Raw genomic sequence first — 7,375 nt, forward strand, 5'->3', positions numbered from 1 at the left:
CTACTTTGAAGCATAGTTTTTGTCTGTTTCAAGCTTTTGTAAAAATGAAACCTATCTCGAGTCAATTTCGGTTATTTTCAAGACTCGTTAAACTCATAAAAATCCTGAGATTATTTTGCTATCTTTCATTCTCGTAAAACAAATGAAAATGCCGAGTTGTTTCCGTATTTTCCTGCTCGTAAATTAAATTGAAAGTCGGCCATATGAGTACATTTTTATCATTTTTTCGAACTCATTAAAACTTACGAAAAAATGAAAACTATGAGCACATTTTTATCATTTTTTCGAACTCGTTAAAACTTACGAAAAAGTGAAACCTTAGAGTCATCTTTTAAGCCCTTTTCTGACTCCTAAAACATGAAAAGTTGCCAAGTGTTTCTTTTACACTCGTTAAAACGGAATTAAAAGACGGTCCTCTTACAGCCCTTTTCTGACCGTAAAAGCAAGAAAAGATTGCCGGATTTTTGTCGTTTCAAATTCGATACTGGAAATAAAATGACATGCCTCTGATCGCTTTTTACTTTTCAGGTCAAAGGCATTAATCATGAAAGTACTCCTTGGTCGCAAGATCAAGCGGTTCTCTCAGGTATTATTTTATACTTTTTCGGGCTTGGGAGACACAAATTTACGAAAAAGTTCACCTTGGAGTCTTCTTTAGTTTTTTCAGACTCTCTAAAATTGAAAAACGCCGAGTTTCTCCTATACTGGGCTCGTTAAAATTTCACAGTAAAGGACCTGTTCGATTACAAACAGGAACGGACCACTCCTTCTTAGGGTCCGAATCTGAACTAAGTTGGAATCATCCGAAGGATGAGCTTATAATCAAGCATATGTTATCCTCCTCAAGCTTGTAAAAAATAAAGAGGTACTTGCCAGAAATGGTGGGGGAAAAGAGAGAAGAATGAACCTATTTGTTATCCTTTGTTACAGAAGAACCTTATCACTGCTCTTGAACACGACACGTTTCATTCACCTGGGTTGGGAAATCCTTTGCCTTAAAGCTGATTAAACCACTCTGAAAGTCTTCAACCGTTTCTGGGTATTAACTTTGGGTCAATTGTCACCAAGCCATCTGTCGTGTCGTTATGTGTTCAAGAGGTCTCTGCAAATAAACCATTCATATGCAAAATACTTGTCATCCATTTTACCATCCCTGAGTCAGTCCTTACAACAAAATTTCTTCAACTTGAACAATGATTTCATGTTGTAGGCTTGCCTGCGACGGGTCGCTTTCTATCGACATCAGCACATTATCTAGAAAGATGACTTAGAAATCGTCAGTACCTTGAAGTCTGCATGCATCAATGGCAGGTTTCTCGCCTTTGACGACAGTTGACATCATTGACTTTCGATCAAAGGATTCCGTGACGTGTTCGACATCAACTCATTCATTCACATCTCATGGATTGTACTGGGTACTTTGAGAACCATTGACATCACTGGTGGTTTCTCTCACACTTGTTAACAGTTTACATCATTGACTGGTAATCAAGTGGTTTCTACCATGTTCGACATCAACTCATTTATTCACATGGATAGAATCGTACCTCTTCGGGAAGTAGAAATGAAGACCCTGGATCTAGTTTCCACCATCCAGGCTGCGAGGAGTTTTGTATTCATTATACAGTAGACTAACTATAAACAGATGGTTGCGCCCATACTGTGTCTACAAAAGTCTATGATTATGATGTACTGCAGAATCATTCCTGTATCAGAGCAGTAGATAGTCAATTAGTTAAAGTTTTCAATCTGAGTATGGAATGCCTACCTCAGCGATGATATGATCTTATATATGTATTTTGTGTTGAATATTTGCAGGTTCCGACTAGGCTCTCCACAAGATAATCCTTGAAATGATAAAGTACTTCACCCTACCTAGATGATATGAAACCCTAATCTACTACAGGCTTCGCACTTTACGGGGCAATCTGTTACACTAAAATTTGTCACCATGACTATTTGCAGTTAGTATGGCTCCATCAACTGTCATACTATCCTCCTTGGCAAGTCTTATACCTCTGCTCTCCATGTAAAACTTCAAGAAAGAGAGAAAGTCATTAAAAATCTATATATCTCTGGGTACGCAGTTTCTCTTAGCCTTACCTGCGTGTACGCACCCCAAGTTCACAGTACCTGCGTACTTGTACGCTCTGTATGTAAAAGGGTGGGTGCGTACTCCTGTAAAGGTCAAAAGGCGCAAGTTTCACTCCAAAAAAGTTACTTGTGGTCATTTCTAGAGAATTCTAGAAGCTTGATTGACGTGTATGAAGCGCCTCCAGATGGTTCATGTATCCCTACCTAAGAGGAACTTATCCCATCAAGAGGGGAGCTATCCCATCCAAAGAGGGGCTTATCCCATTGATGGTGGACCAGAATAACTTCCTCTAGAGCACTATAAATACAGGCATTGGGCCAAAGGGAGGGGAGGTTGAAAGCTGAACATTCCTAAGGGTAGATGTTGCTGGAATTAGGACTTCCTTGTAGAAGCTTGTGAGGAGAGATTACCATCTTTGCTTGTTCTATTTGGAAGTGGGTGAGCTGATCAGAGTAAAGGAGAACTCTTGTGGACCCTGGGAGGGACTTGCACAACACCAAGGCTCAGGTTGTAATGGTTCCTTTTGTTACCTTTTAATACAAATTAGTCCATTCTTCTCAACAATTTGTTATTTATGAGTTGTTTCATATACTCCTTGGTCTATATGTTAAATATGTTTTATTTTATGTGATATTCAGGTGCTATTTAATCGTTTGATTGTTAGTGAATGCAGGTTTCGAAGGGAAGGAGGAGCTCATCCGGATCAACGAAGCTGGACTACTACAACAGCGTTGGGTTACAGGTAGGATCTAAACACTTGATTTCTCATATTGTAAAAGCATATTTAGAGAAGGATTGCTCTTATTTGTCTTGTTTGTCACTAGAAAGTCTTAGGCTTCTAGGGAGGTCGCTTGTGTCCGCACTAACGACTCTGTCCGCATGATCTTATATATGTATTTTGTGTTGAATATTTGCAGGTTCCGACTGGGCTCTCCACAAGATAATCCTTGAAATGATAAAGTACTTCACCCTTCCTAGATGATATGAAACCCTAATCTAGTACAGGCTTCGCACTTTAGGGGGCAATCTCTTACACTAAAATATGTCACCATGACTATTTGCAGTTAGAATGGCTCCATCAACTGTCATACTATCCTCCTTGGCAAGTCTTATACCTCTGCTCTCCATGTCAAACTTCAAGAAAGAGAGAAAGTCATTAAAAATCTATATATCTCTAGGTACGCAGTTTCTCTAAGCCTTACCTGCGTGTACGCACCCCAAGTTCACAATACCTGCGTACTTGTACGCTCTGTATGTAAAAGGGTGGGAGCGTACTCCTGTAAAGGTCAAAAGGCGCAAGTTTCACTCCAAAAAAGTTACTTGTGGTCATTTCTAGAGCATTCTAGAAGCTTGATTGACGTGTAAGAAGCGCCTCGAGATGATTCATGTATCCCTACCTAAGAGGAACATATCCCATCAAGAGGGGAGCTATCCCATCCAAAGAGGGGCTTATCCCATTGATGGTGGACCTGAATAACTTCCTCTAGAGCACTATAAATACAGGCGTTGGGCCAAAGGGAGGGGAGGTTCAAAGCTGAACATTCCTAAGGGTAGATGCTGCTGGAATTAGGACTTCCTTGTAGAAGCTTGTGAGGAGAGATTACCATCTTTGCTTGTTTCATTTGGAAGTGGGTGAGCTGATCAGAGTAAAGGAGGACTCTTGTGGACCCTGGGAGGGACTTGCACAACACCAAGGCTCAGGTTGTAATGGTTCCTTTTGTTACCTTTTAATACAAATTAGTCCATTCTTCTCAACAATTTGTTATTTATGAGTTGTTTCATATACTCCTTGGTCTATATGTTAAATATGTTTTATTTTATGTGATATTCAGGTGCTATTTAATCGTTTGATTGTTAGTGAATGCAGGTTTCGAAGGGAAGGAGGAGCTCATCCGGATCAACGAAGCTGGACTACTACAATAGCGTTGGGTTACAGGTAGGATCTAAACACTTGATTTCTCATATTGTAAAAGCATATTTAGGGAAGGATTGCTCTTATTTGTCTTGTTTGTCACTAGAAAGTCTTAGGCTTCTAGGGAGGTCGGTTGTGTCTGCACTAACAACTCATTCCGTGTGACAACATGGTTACTATTTATATGGTTAATGACGTACTCATGCACTCATTAAAGGTCAACATATGATGAATTAATTGAATCATAAGTTTGTTGGATATATGCCAGTTGCCTTAAATACAGTTGCGCGTACACACGAGTTACCTTCAATGAAGTAGGGTATATAAATCTGACTATGGAAATGAAAAAGTTATAGATTTGATAATAGTGATTCACCCCGCCTCTCAGTATTATTTCCAACAGTATAGACAACCTGATAGCTCTTCCCATGAACTGATCCATGCCCAAATCTCGTCCAACTCTGCAAGAAGATTATGTGTTGGATTGCCCTGTGATAGTGATAGTTTGAACAACTAACCTCATTGTACATGATATTGTATTGACACAACCATCACCACTTAAGGTGCCCCAAAGCTATTAGATAAAAAACTATCATATAAAAATAAAACTTATATATTAAAAAGATAAACATATTTATGACTTACCAAATACATTAATGTCACATTTTATTAAAAGTCCACACAAACTGTCCATTGTGCTCTATTATTCTTGTTCTTTTAATTATTCATGAGGTATAAATTAAGATGAAGAAGCGTGGATGTAAGTGTTGAAGCAACATAGTGATAAGACCAATCAAAGAACATATAGATTGCTAAGAGTGAAGAAATGATAACACGCAATCCATAATTATTTTAAAATATGCTCATGTTGAAACTTGGTTAAAGCTTTAAACTATATAACAAAAGGTATATGTTTTAATCCAATTATTTTAATGTCAAAATGATGCCATTTATACAATAGTTCACTATTTGAACCATAATTCCAGCGTAATGTGAACTTAAATTTGAAAGCCATTCAAATCCAGTTGTTTTTATGTAATCAACTGCAGAATTAAATGTTGAGTACGTAGTAGGTCGAGAGCAGATTTCCTTTAAGAGCAGGTGGGTGGTATATAGACTGTTAAACTTGAAAGCCATTCAAATCCAATTGTTTTTTAATAATCAATCACAGCATTAAATGTTCAGCAGTAGGTAGAGAGCAGATTTCCTTTAAGATTGGGATGGGTGATATATATGATATAACAAACATAGAAGCGAACAATAATCTATAACATCCGGTTCCAATTTAAAATGAAGTGTGGAGATCATGCCATATAATGCACGTTGATCTAGAGTCTATTGCATTGATTTTATAAATAAATAAAACCCATTTCAGTGAAGGGTAAACGATTTCGATATGTTATCTAAAGAAAAGAAAACCCATTTCAATTAATTAAGAAAGAACCAATAATACCCATTTCAATCAACGTCTCTAAAACAAAACCATTTCAACAATCTGAACAAACAAAAGTGAAGAAATATCAAAAACATTAACGGTTGTATGATGAGTTACCTAAAGAGATTAAAACCCATTTTGAATTAATTAAGAAAAAACAAATAATATATATTTAAATCAAGTTCATGAAACAAAAACCATTTCAGCAATCTGAACAAATAAAAGTGAAAAAATATCAGAAACATTACTTAAAAGTGAAAAATATCAGAAACATTTGTTAAAAGTGAAAAAATAGCAGAAACATTATTTAAAAGTGAAAAATATCAAAATCATTACTCTTTGTATGATGAAAGAAGTTACAATTTTTAATGGATAGTTTAATGGGTTTAACTTTAAGTACTTTGTCAATTGAAAAATCACAGAATCAAATCTTCTCAGCCCTTTAGAGTTAGACTAGACCAGATAAATCTAGAATAGATCTGCCTAAATTATTACCAATAGAATCGGCCAAAACCTATAACCCTATGGCCACCATGATAAAACAACCTAATCATAAATTCCCCAATCATATATCCTGAGAATAAGAACACGTCTTTCAACACTAGACACTGACCGTGACATAGATCGCAATCTTCTTAATGGAGAAAAAGAGTTGCCACACGCCTTCCAGCAGAGACATCTGTGAAGGCAATTCAAAAGGTTTTACGCATCTGCAATATTCCTTTGAAAATCTCAGGTAGAGATGGAAGGTAAAACGAAAATTTGAAATAGTCGTGCAGCAATGGTTCACGGTTAGACGTACCAACGTCATGTGAACTTGATAGCTCCATGGAGACCACTCAGCGGGTGGGACGTTACAGCGTAATGCGAACCTGATAGCTCCAACATTTAAGAGCAGATGGGTGGTATATAGTCTGTTAAATTTGAAAGCCATTCAAATCCAATTGTTTTTATATAATCAACTACATCATTAAATGTTGAGTAGTCGGTAGAGAGCAGATTTCCTTTGAGCACGTGGGTGGTATATAGTCTGTTAAATTTGAAAGCCATCCAAATCCAATTGTTTTTATATAATCAATTACGGCATTAAATGTTGAGCAGTAGGTAGAGAGCAGATTTCCTTTAAAATTGGGATGGGTGATATATAATCTGGCCATTGTTTTGATACTATGAATTACAGCATTAAATGTTGAGTAGTGGGTGAATAGAAACTGTCCTTTTAAGATGTTTGGTTGCGAGTAGTTGGATTGACATTGTTTGGACACTCTTTGGAGGTCATATTTATGTAGGTGAATATTTCGAAAATAGAATGACTATGAATAAAATCAGCCGTTTCACTTTATGTAGTGGCAGATTTTGGGATATTTGGAAAATCGAATGAGCATGAACAAAATCAAACATTCTACGTTTGTTTCTAAGTCCTAGAGTATTTCAATAAAAGATGGAATCACGAGATATTAATGGAAAAATTTAATAATAAAGAGATAAATCAATGATTTATGTATTTTATAATTTTTATTATTTAATATTAATATTATTAATTTTGAAAGTACGAATTTTTGTGTTTGATTGTAAATATTTATTTATATAAAATATTAGGACTTTTTTTGTGATATATTAAAATTTTGTATTTGTATTTTTTTATTGGTGAAAATAGTTAAAATTTTATTGTATAATTGAATTGGGAATAGTAAAACCAAGTAAAAGGTAAAATTAGGTTAGAAAAATCAAATTTAAAAGAAATAAAATGAATTATATATATATATATATATATATATATATATATATATATATATATATATGAGAGTAATAGAAAGAGCTAAAAGTATAATATTTTTTAACAACACCAGAGTAGTGAATATAATTACTAGCAATGAATATAATTATTATAAGTATGTCTATTTTAAAATAGACATTGCACAATTTTAATTTA

The sequence above is a fragment of the Pinus tabuliformis genome, chromosome 7, assembly GCF_031772625.1.
Source record: "Pinus tabuliformis cultivar Carrire ecotype Pingquan chromosome 7, CPIR1, whole genome shotgun sequence".
In the NCBI taxonomy this organism is placed as follows: domain Eukaryota; kingdom Viridiplantae; phylum Streptophyta; class Pinopsida; order Pinales; family Pinaceae; genus Pinus; species Pinus tabuliformis.